Source organism: Oxyura jamaicensis, chromosome 8 (assembly GCF_011077185.1).
Source record: "Oxyura jamaicensis isolate SHBP4307 breed ruddy duck chromosome 8, BPBGC_Ojam_1.0, whole genome shotgun sequence".
Lineage (NCBI taxonomy): Eukaryota > Metazoa > Chordata > Aves > Anseriformes > Anatidae > Oxyura > Oxyura jamaicensis.
Genome location: NC_048900.1, coordinates 690,006 through 702,095, shown reverse-complemented (window position 1 = coordinate 702,095; position 12,090 = coordinate 690,006). Strand labels below are relative to the sequence as shown.

General features: G+C 41.5%; 1 protein-coding gene across 8 annotated transcripts in view; it reads left to right on the top strand.

The window, feature by feature from the left end:
• Positions 1 to 12,090, top strand: part of TGFBR3 (transforming growth factor beta receptor 3) — a 129,860-nt gene that overhangs the window by 17,828 nt on the left and 99,942 nt on the right. The gene's annotated exons all lie outside the window — the stretch shown is intronic.

The window sequence follows — 12,090 nt, the reverse complement described above, 5'->3', positions numbered from 1 at the left end:
GTAATGTAAATTACTTTGATAATTTATAAAATTGAATTATGTGGTGCATGTATGTTATTAAGGTAGGTTGCCCAGGAAACCTTTGGGAATGGAAGCAGGGTGGCTCTGCTAGCATGATGCCAAGGCTGAACGGTTCAGCATATTGAGAGGCTACGTTTATTTAAGGTCTCTAATCTGTAATCAAATTACGATTACTTAGTTTATAAAATTGATAACAAAAATTCCAGATAAATAAATATAAAGAGTATTGTAATAGGGCACTGAGTCCATCCTTCATCTTCTGCTGGGACAAGCTTTACCTATGTCATTCCTGACAGCTATCAAATCTGTTTTAAAGTTAACTGTCAGCGGTGGTGATGAAGGCGTTTTCTTGAACGTTGACAGTGTTACTGGAGGTCTCATATGTTAGGAAAATACGTTTTATGGGGATTGTACCTGCCTCACATCTTGTCTACAACAGGGATTTTTAAGAGTGTTTTGCAATAATTTGTGACAGAGAAATGAAAAAGATCTGTAGACTTCAAGTACCAAGCTTATATTCAAGTTTCTTCAAGTGTTGAAGTGATTCTTCTGAGTATGTTTGTCAGAGTTCTTCCTGTGGTTACAAGGGGAAGCCTGTTATGTGTCCAGTTTGCATACTGGATCATGGGTCATTGGAGAAGAGGCCAAGTGGATATATAGTCAGTCAAAATGAGGTAGTGGGAAAAATGGACAGATGGCTTGCTTAAATCTGAGATGTCCTCATTGTGGAAAAGATGACCAGCTTTGGAGGAGACGTGGCTGAGCAATTAAATATGTTACAATTTGGCTTCCTTTCACCATCAGCATGGAAAACTATGTTGTTTCAAGCCCTCAGACCTGGTGGGACTTTCTCTGGGGCTGACCTCCTGAAGGCATTCATCCAACATTAGTAACTTCGATTATTTAATAGTACGTGATGTTAACATTTTGCAATAGCTTCATTGCAGATTAACTTTTAGCAATGCAGGGTGTGTCTGTGGCTGGAGCTGAGGATTTGAATGCTGGTCTTGGCTGAGAAGAAGGATTACTTAAAGTAAATCTGAATCATTATAAATTCACAAAAAATCTACTTTAAAAGAAAGTACCAGTGTAGAAAATAAAAACTGTGTTCTAGTTGATGGTAACCACAGTTCGTTTTTGTTGTTGCTTACCTAAGGAAATTTGCATACTTCCTAATGCCATCTTTAATTAAAAACACTACTTTAAAAGTGTTATCAATAAAGTACTGTTACAGTTATTCAGTGTTCAGAAACCTTAACATTTTTCTTTGCAAATGTTATGTTTCTTTTTGGTTATATTTCCTAGTTCTGAGTATTCCTCTCTTGACAGATATTCTTGATGCAAACCCTTGAAAATGACTATGGCTTTGGATTTGATTAGATGCTTATTCAAAAATAGTCACAGAATGACCTTGATTGAAAGGGACCTCTGGAACACAGTCCAGCCTCCAGCCCAGACATAAGCTAGCTTCAAAGTTACTTCTCTCTTGCGGACAGTGTGAAGGATCAGTCTCCATGCGAAGAAGAGAGCAAAAGGGAGTAGTAGTGAGGTTTGCAGTCAGTTAGGGCATAGGGAATGCTACTGTTGTGGTTTCTGGCTGTGCCTGCCTGGTGCGTTTTGGTTTTGTTCACTGTTTTTTATTTTTGCAATGAATTCTTAATGAGAATGCTTCATGCCCTTTACAGTATGTCATGATTACAGAATAACAGAATTATCTAGGCTAGAAGAGACCTCCAAGATCACCGAGTCCAACCTCTGACCTAACACTACGAAGTTCTCCACTAAACCATACCACTAAGCTCTACATCTAAACGTCTTTTAAAGACCTCCAGGGTTGTTGACGCAACCACTTCCCTGGGCAGCCCATTCCAATGCCTAACAACGCTTTCAGTAAAGAAATTCTTCCTAACATCCAACCTAAAACTCCCCTGGTGCAACTTTAGCCCATTCCCCCTCGTCCTGTCACCAGGCACGTGGGAGAATAGACCAACTCCCACCTCGCTGCAGCCTCCTTTCAGGTACCTGTAGACTGCAATAATAAGATTGCCCCTGAGCCTCCTTTTCTTCAGGCTGAACAAGCCCAGCTCCCTCAGCCTCTCCTTGTAAGACTTGTTCTCCAGACCCCTCACCAGCTTCGTAGCCCTTCTCTGGACTCGCTCGAGCACCTCCATGTCCTTCGTGTAGCGAGGGGCCCAAAACAGAACACAGTACTTGAGGTGCGGCCTCACCAGAGCCGAGTACAGGGGGACAATCACTTCCCTGGACCTGCTGGCCGCTCTGCTTCTTATGCAAGCCAGGATGCTGTTGACCTTCTTGGCCACCTGAGCACACTGCTGGCTCATATTCAGCCGACTGTCAACCAATACTCCCAGGTCCTTCTCTGCCAGACTGCAGACAGCTTTCCAACCCCTCATCTCCCAGCCTGTAGCACTGCTTGGGGTTGTTGTGCCCCAGGTGCAGAACCCAGCACTTGGCCTTGTTGAACCTTACACAGTTAGCCTCAGCCCATCGGTCCAGCCTCTCCAGATCCTCCTGCAGAGCCTTCCTACCCTTGAGCAGATCGACACACGCACCTAACTTGGTGTCGTCTGCAAACTTACTGAGGGTGCACTCCATCCCCTTGTCCAGATCATCAGTAAAGATAGTAAAGAGAACTATCCCCAGTACTGAGCCCTGGGGGATGCCACTAGTGACCGGCCTCCAACTGGATTTAACTCCATTTACCACGACTCTTTGGGCCCGGCTACCCAGCCAGTTTCTAACCCAACGAAGCATACGCCAGTCCAAGCCATGAGCAGCCAGTTTCTTGAGGAGAATGCTGTGGGAAACGGTGTCAAATGCCTTACTGAAGTCAAGGTAGACCACATCCACAGCCTTTCCCTTGTCCACCCTGCGTGTCACTTTGTCATAGAAGGAGATGAGGTTAGTCAAGCAGGACCTGCCTTTCATAAACCCATGCTGACTGACCTGATCACCTGGTGGCCCTGCAAGTGCCATGTGATGACACTCAAGATAATCTGCTCCATGAGCTTCCCTGGCACTGAGGTCAAACTTACAGGCCTATAGCTTCCCGGGTCAGTCCTCCGGCCCTTCTTGTAGATGGGCGTCACATTTGCTAGCTGCCAGTCAACTGGGACCTCCCCCGATAGCCAGGACTGCCGATAAATGATGGAAAGTGGCTTGGCCAGCTCTTCTGCCCATTCTTGCAGTACCCTTGGGCGGATCCCATTGACCCCATCGACTTGCGTACATCTAAGTGCTGTAGCAGGTTGCCAACCATTTCCTCATGGATTGTGAGGGCCACATTCTACTCCCCACCCCCTTCCACCAGCTCAGGGTAATGGGTATGTAGAGAACAACTGGTATTGCTGCTAAAGACTGAGACAAAGAAGGTATTTAAGCACCTCAGCCTTTTCCTTATCTCTTGACACGAAGTTTCCTCCCTCATCCAGTAAAGGATGGAGATTCTCCTTAGTCCTCCTTTTTGTGTTAATGTATTTATAAAAACATTTTCTGTTATTTTTAACAGCAGTAGCCAGATTGAGCTCCAGATGAGCTTTAAGCCTTTCTAATTTTGTCCCTGCACATCCTTACAACACCCTTACAATCCTTCTGAGTGGCCTGCCCTCTTTTCCATAGATCATAAACCCTCTTTTTTTTCCTAATCTCTAGCCCCAACTCTCTGTTCAGCCAGGCAGGTCTTCCATGCCGGCTCGTCTTTGGGCACATGGGGACAGACTGCTCCTGAGCCTTTAAGATTTTCTTCTTGAGGAGTGCCCAGCCTTCCTGGACTCCTCTGCCCTTTAGAACTGCCTCCCGAGGGATCCTAACCCATAGGGACTCAACCTTATTGTTCCCAGTCTCTGCCTCGAGTTCCACAACATCAAACCACTCTGTAATATAGAGATCCACACCACCAGCCCTCTGTGCTGCCTGTCCCTTCTGAAGAGCCTATAGCCAGTCATTGCAGCACCCCAGTCATGGGAGAGGTCCCACCACATTTCAGTGATGGCAACCAAGTCATAGCTAGCCTGCTGCACGATAGCTTCCAGCTCCTCCTGTTTGTTGCCCATACTGCGTGCATTAGTGTAGATGCACTTCAGCTGGGCCTATTGCCTACTACCCTGGCCCTGACATTGTTTTTCCTGGCACACCTCTAACGATCCTTATTCACGCCCGGTCCCCCTTCCTACCTAGTTTAATGCCCTCTCAATGAGCCCTGCCAGCTCCTGGGCTAGCATCCATTTTCCCCTTTGAGACAGGTGGGACCCATCTGCAGTTAGCAGGCCGGGTGTTGAGGAAAGCACCCCGTTGTCAAAAAAAACATAATTTCTGTGTTGGCACCAGCCTCTGAGCCACCTGTTTATCAGGTGGGTTTTCTGAGTCCTCTCTGTACCCCTCCCTGGCACTGCAGGGATGGAGGAAAGCATAAGCTGTGCTCCCTCTCCATCTACTAATTGTCCCAGTCCCCTAAAGTCCTGTTTGATAGCCTTCAGGCTTCTCTCTTCAATATAATCTCTGCCAGCCTGGATTATCAAAAGAGGATTGTAGTCGGAGGGATGAACCAGGTTAGGAAGCTTTCTGGCAATGTCCATGACCCTGGACCCAGGGAGGCAGCAGACTTCCCCACAGGTAGGGTCATATACTTCCCATAGTATACTATACTTCCCATAGCATAAAGAGAACTAAGAAATATAAATAAAACTAGGAAGTATGAATAAAATCCCTGTGTGCCTGTGGTGAAGCCTGGGGGGAGGCAGGGGGCAGCATGCTACCTCCCTGGGGTGCAGATTTTTATATGTTGAGCCTTATTCCAGCCTACTCTTTGTTTCTGAAATAGCGAGGCTGATGAGGGAGAGCAGACCTTACTTTTGTTAGTCAGTGGTGCGCTGACATTGCTATTGTAGGTGTAGGTTTTGTTGCTGACTTTCTAGTATTTTCAGCATTGTTACCCTTTCAAATACAGGTCATTTTCTAGACAGAATCTCTAATTTTTTTTCCATTCTTTTTAAAGCATTAATGTGTTAAATATCTCTCCAAAAAATCCAGGTAGATGTCATGAAGCACAGAGATGCATGTTCAAACCTGAGCCACAAGACTGCATGTTTTTCATGGTAGTAGATTAAGGCATACTATTCACTGATTTTATGTTGAAAGTGCGCTATATAGATAATCAAAGAATATTTCTCTCTTTCTCTACCTCCTATTACTGCTGGTATGTATATGTCTAAATTCTCATCTGAATCTGTTTTACTTCTGCACACAAATTTCTTGTAGGCTCATATTTACAATGCTTTGATTGTACAGAAAAAAAAAAAAAAAGGCAAAGAAAACCTGGATTGCTATGAGATTTTTTCTTCCCTATGGAAAGTCCAAAGGAAGATGGTGAGATGACAAACTACTTTCCTTTCTGAAGGAATTAGAGTTTTGAAGTAGGCTTAAACTAAGATGAGGCAACCTGCAGTAGGAACTTCACCTAATCTATTAGCACTGTGCATGCTACAGCTGTGGATAACCTCAAAAGCAAGTCTGGCTTTGTAGTCTTGGGAGCAAAACTATTCTGTCTTAATGTAGCAAAAATATTCTGTCTTAAATGAAATGCCGAAACATTTATTTTCCTTGCTTGCAAATCTGTGCCATTGGGTACATGATAGATGTCTTGATAAAATGTCTTGGAAGACAGCTGAAGTCCTACACTCTGGGGGCCAGACCTTTAACAAGATAGGTTCTCCCCTGAAGGAGTGGGAAACATGTAGTTGACTTGGGACTTTTCTTGTCCTTGGTGGATCCTGGGGTAGCATAAATTGTCCCTGCTGCGGACAAAGCGGTGCAGCCATGGCATCTGTAGCTGACCAAAATCTGCGCGTGCAGCTATGTTCTCTACCTCAGTCGCTGTGATATTTGGGGCTGCCTATGCTTACACTGTAGATATGTTTCTCCTTGTGACAGAGGTTCATAGTTGTGGTCAGGCTGCTGGAGAGACTAAGAACTGGATTATAAGTGGATATGTTGAAGAACTTATCCAGTTTCTATTATACAAAACTTATTGACTTTTCTATTCACATTAGATCTGCCTTTATGGTTTTCTTTCAACAGCTCTATTTCTTCTACTATACTGTTACCCTGGCATTTTTTTCTTTCTGCATACTTGTTCTTATGAGTGATCTTGTGGTGCTTCATTTTCAATAAGCCTATTTGCTTGTACAATAGTGTATCTTTTGGTTCTGTGCCCCTAGACACAGTGGTGATGGATGCCATATTAATAAGCGTAACAAGAGGAAGAAACAGGCATTGTCATGATGTCTGTTTTTTTAGGAGGAATTTCCCTCAACCTTGAACACTGTGTTTCCAAAAGCAATGTAGGATTCTACAAAGTATAATAGAAAGTCCTTCCACTGGCACGTGAAGGATGTGATTAAAAGAAAAAAATTATATGTTGGGAGTCACTTGCACAAGTTTCCTTCCCTTTTAGACAGTATTTGCTGGGTGTTTCCCAGATGTAATTGAAGTGCTGGTCTTATATTTCTTCAAAATATTTTTGCCAGAGGTGTTGGGGGTTTTGTTTGTTTAAATTGTGGTTAGAGGATGGGAACCAAGGGACAGAGGTTGGCTCTTGAATTATTGTAACAGAAATAAAGCACAGACTGGTTTTTAACTTTCAAATCCATAAAGATTTTACACTCCACTTCCCTCTTCTTTTACTTCGTTATCTCAACCAGCCAACTGCTATCTTCCTTGAAAAACCACCCACTACCTTCTGTCCCTCAAGCATCTGGACAAGTGAGTCTTTTAGAGAAGTTTGACTCAGAGCATTTATAGGCTTGCAAACTCAGAGAGGAGCAGCAGGCTGGTTGTGTGCTGCGCCTGGCTCATATTGTACCTGTGCCACTGCCACGCTGGATCCGAGAGGCTGGAAGGGCTGGGATACCTTGAGTCCAGGCTGTAAGGGAGTGGCTGTACTCTTTTAATGAAAGGCCATTGCTCACTCATTCTGAGAAATTTTAATTGACTAGCTTTTAAGGGTGGAAATTGTTTTGAATTTTTAAAAATCCTTCCAGTATCCGGATGGTGATTTTTAAGTATCTTACTGTCAGATGGTCATCTAATAGGGAAGCATATGATGAGCTCCTACCTTTGTGTTAGCGAACTTGCTAAGAAAACTTTCAGAAGTCAAAAGATCCATTTAAAAAAAACAGGTAGTTAATCTTAATGTCATACAAAGAATTAATACCTTTCAGTCAGTAAGTCATGTTTTTTAAATGAGCAATTTAAATACACAAAGGGATGAAAATTGGGAAGCTGGGAAGATAGGAAGGTAGGCTACAGTGTAGGCCCTCAAAATTAATGTTTGTTCAGCTCTACCATTTGGTGATCTTCTCCTGTGTACATTAGTTTCTTAATCTGATCTTCTGTCTGTCTCCCATCTGAGTCAGATCCTGTGTCATTTCGGTGTGGCTTATGCATAAATAGTATTTTTATCTTCAGAAAGCACAAAATTCTGAAGAACTTTGAGTGTTTGGATACAGAGAAAGGTTATATATATTAGGAGAATTGTATCACAGCCTTAGAATGGCTTGTACTCGGCAGACTGCATATTTCCTTTATCAGCAAGGGTCTGAAGCTATAAATAATTGAATTTCAGAACTCTGCACCCACATGGAGGGGTTATAGGTCCTGATTCAGCAAAACAACTGAGCATATGTCTAAGTGCTTTGCTGAACCGGAGCAAATGAGTAAACATGAAAGTCTGTTTCTCTGATTAAAACTGACTCTGGACAGTGCCAAAGGAATTCTAAGAAATACTAAGCCACTACTGCAGTACTCAAATTGTATAGATATAGGTAAATGGCAGCATTACTGAATATCTCTGGATGGTAGTGTTCAACTGACACTGAAACATAATTGCGCAGAAAATTTTATGGCATGATATGATGAATGGCAGTAATTCTTATCTTTCAAAAGAAATTTATCAAACTTTTTTTTTTTTTAAGAGAAACTAGTCTTTAACAAGTTGTAAGCGTCATGTAATTATTTTATAAATATCATGCTAAAAAGAATTTTTGTTTTCTGAAGGGAATTGGGATTTGGGATTTTGCTTGTAGATCTTTTAATAACATTTCTCTTCTGTAGGCCCTTATTAATGCTGTGTTAAATTCTCCATTTGTCTTAAAGGATAAACATAAAAAAACACCCAAGCCCTTAATCTCTTCAATAAACAAAAAAAGAGGAAAAGGGCATTTTTGTTAACTAAAAAACATTTTTGTTTGGTCTCATCTAATATCAAGGAGGGTTACAAAACCTCTTGAACCCACAGGTCTGCAGAGTTGTAGGTACTTTAGGACATACATAAAAAGAAACAAGCAGACTTCTAACTAGTATGGGTTTGCCCTTTATTTTTTTTTTCTGTATCTGTTTTAAAATTATTCGCCTATCAAATGACCTCAGCTGGCTTTACAGGATTCACACCACAGATATGTGAACCTTCTTATATTCTCTATAGAATAACTTTATTTGTGGTTGTTTGTTTCTTTTACTGCAGAACAATATAATTTCTATAATTTGGACTAAGCAGGGCATGTGCAAGCATTAAACCACAGTTTTATCTGTCGCCACGTGACAGGAAGAAATAAGCTTCAAGGGCTGTTGTACCCCAAAACCCAGCATTCCCAAATGCGATCCTGGGTGTCTCAGTCTTGACAAGAAATGGAGCATCTGCTATTAGAGAAACAGTTGTTACTTCACATGAAAAATGTATTGAGTTTCTGGAAGCCTTTTTCTTTGATAAGCTTTTCCATTTAAATATATGTGCATGTGTCAACACGGTTGTTTCATTACTGATTTCACATAGTATAGAGAGAATATAGGGACCAGATAAATTAATTTTCAAAAAAGAAATACATGCATTCTCTGGAGCTAATGACAATAATAATAATAAAAAAAACCTAATTCCTCAGGCTGTAAGTCATAGGATAGATGAATTTGATATGGGGAAAAAAAAATATTTATCACAAAGAGTCTGTGCAGTTTTTTACTACCTGGAGGCATTGGGTTGGATTCCTCTTTGGTGTAATCTTGTTCTAAGTCAGTGGAATCTCACCAGGGATAAATTTTGACCCCAGGTGACAAAAGCAAAGGTTTTTAATAATTTCATGAAGTGCAGCTGCTTCAAGCAGTGTGCGCTTTTCCTTGTGTTTTTCAGTGTACTTTATAAAAGATGGAGCTATTGTTCCCTTATTTGGCAAATACTGTACTGTGGGACTTACTAATAGGCAGTTAATAAAAAAGGGATTTTACCTGTCATGGATGGAAAGAACTAAACTGAGAATGTATTTATTTCTTCATTACTGGAAGCAGTGCATAGAGGAGCACACAAAGAAACTTAGCAGTAAGCAATGGAAATATTTGCAAGGTTTGTTGTTGGTTTTACATCTTCAGGAAAATTTTACTTTCCTCTGGAACAGGTTTTCTTTTTTTTTTTTTTTCATTTAGCACTTGTTAACTAAAGTGGATGAAGAATTGATTTTGTGGTTGTCTTCACTTCTGGTCAAATCTTGGCATCCCGACATGTAGGCTAGGATGTTGTACCCACTGTGGCTTCACTGAAGGGAGAAACTCCCTTCAACAGTTTTCACAGTTATCTATGGGAGGTCTGCTTTGCTTTCAGTTACATTGATGTGATTATGAAATAATTTTACTGTCTCCAAAGAAGCTGCTACTCAAGTAGCACAGCGCAGAAAACTGCTCATTGAATTTATGGCTTCTGGGCAGCAGGCAGGTATGGCTGAGGCCGTATGTAAAGTGAGCCCTGCTGTGAGCATTTTGGTAGGTTCTCTTTCTGTCTAGTGCTCCTCTGCTAAATGCTCTTTGGTCTCTGAACGCATCCTCACTGCTGCCCCTCTGCAGTTAGAGGCACGGTCCTGCTGTAGGTGTAATGTACCATTGATGTGCAGGCTGCCTGGTTGCTCTCAGAGTTGAGACAAGCAATGTTTCTTGTGGCAACTGCACCTCCTCACAGGGTGGATAGGAAAGGACATCGCAGTGTGGAGGCTGCATAGTTCACTCAAGATTTCTGTGGTGAAGTTGTGGGAATGTGACTGGCCAGCAGAGATGTACCAGCACTTTTTGACTCGCTTGGTGACTTGGTTTAATGCCTGTACCTCAGGGCAGTGCCTGCTCTGGCTGTGGCTGAGGTGGACTCTTCTGCCCTTGGACCAGTGTGTACTTTTTGTGTAGCCAACACACAGCTGCCCTGTGTGCGCTGGTGTGTGTGTGCGTGCACATCTTGTGTGGTGACTAAATGCCTCTGTCTGAAGGGCCCTTGGGAGAGGGAGGGACGTGCAGTGAATTATGGCAGTTGGAGCGATTCTTCCCCGGCTGCGGCCTGCCCTTGGTTGTGGGCAGGGACTGGAGAAAAGCGCAGCGCTGGCTGGGCCATTATTCTTCTGAAGCCCCTAGTTCTGATGGTGGTGGATTGATCCACAGGTGGATTGAATGCATAGGACTAATCTACAAGCCTTGGCTCATGACTGAAGATGAAAGACTTGTAGTTGGATTACTGATATTCTCTGTGATCTTGCCATGAGTTATTTCATCTCTTAGTCTTGGTCTCTTGATATGTAAAACAGATGCATTCTGTCCTGTCGTCTTCCACGCAAGACTGAAGGGCTAACATAATAGCTTTAAAGTACTTGGATAGCATTGGTCCTAACTGCAGTTACCTTATTAATTCTTCAAAACCTCCCATGCCCTTTTTTTGGAGGCATGAAAATGGCAAAGGCTTTATTTAAAGTTCTGTCAAACTTTTTGCCTTCTTTGCTTGTGTTTAGACTAATGGATGCTGAACTACAGAAGTTCTCTCTGATCTCAGATAAGGAGCAAGCTGGTTGAAGTTTTGGCAAGCCATAAATAAGTTATTATATCCTGAGGAGTGTCTTAACAGATCGAGCTGCTGCTTTTTTCTTTCTTCTGCTATCCAAACCCTTATTTAAAAAAAAAGAAAATAAAAGAAAAAACACATTATGCGAGGAAGAACTAGTCACACTTGAATCAAGTGGAGGGGGTGTGTGGAAATGTGAGACCACTCTTGATTTGCTGAAGGCAAAAGGATTTTCAGGTGAAATGTGACTCTCTACTTTTATCATTAGAAGAAAGCTTGCAACTGCAGGAAGGACTACATTACATCCATGCATAGTTTGAGATACATTTTAGAAATGTAATATGTGACCTCAGTTGCTTGCGTTAGGGTGGACTTCATCTTTGGAGATGATTTGTTAGCTATGTACTTTCCATAAGGTTGCCTGTTTTTTGCTTTGAAATATTAGTTCAGTGGCAAAATTTCATTTTAAAGCACTAATGAATTCAAAGCTGAAATTAAGTGTTCTGTTGGATGTTTTCACCTTCCAGCTGAAAAGGTAATGAGTATTTGAGAAAATTGGTAAGAAAACTCTTCAGAGATTACATTGGATATTACTTTTCTCAATTGCTCTCTGGAAATATGCCAATAGTTTTTATTTTTTTAAATTTTTATTTTTTTATTTTTTTTTCCCTGAAATAGTGCTTCTGGCCACATTGTTCCTGCATTTGCTTTCCTTCTCTCAGTGCTAATTCTTGATCTCTCTGATAACGTGTATCTTCACAGATGGAAGAAATCTGAAATATGCATCATGGGAAGGAGACTGAGGATTTTTTTAAAAGAATAGATTACAATTGCTTATAACACCCAAGTAAATGCATCTCAAGTGTCTCTTGTTAAAGAGCCAGCTAGATGATTTTAGTAATAGACATGATTTTTTCCCGTTACAGAAATTAAAATACTCAGAGTAAGGAATGTTTCATATCAGTGGCAGAAAAACAAAAGCTGTCCTGAAAAACACCCTTCTCCATTACTGATGAATTATCTTGAAATTCGTGTTCTGTTTTTTGAAATTAGCAAAGTTAAGTCTTTTTAAGCAGTTTCATGCACAAGATAAAACAATGTTTAAGGCTGTCTGTGAAGGGTGATCTGGAATAAAATCATTTTAAAAACTAAAATTACTTTCTTTGTTACATTTCTGGGATCTCAAAACTACA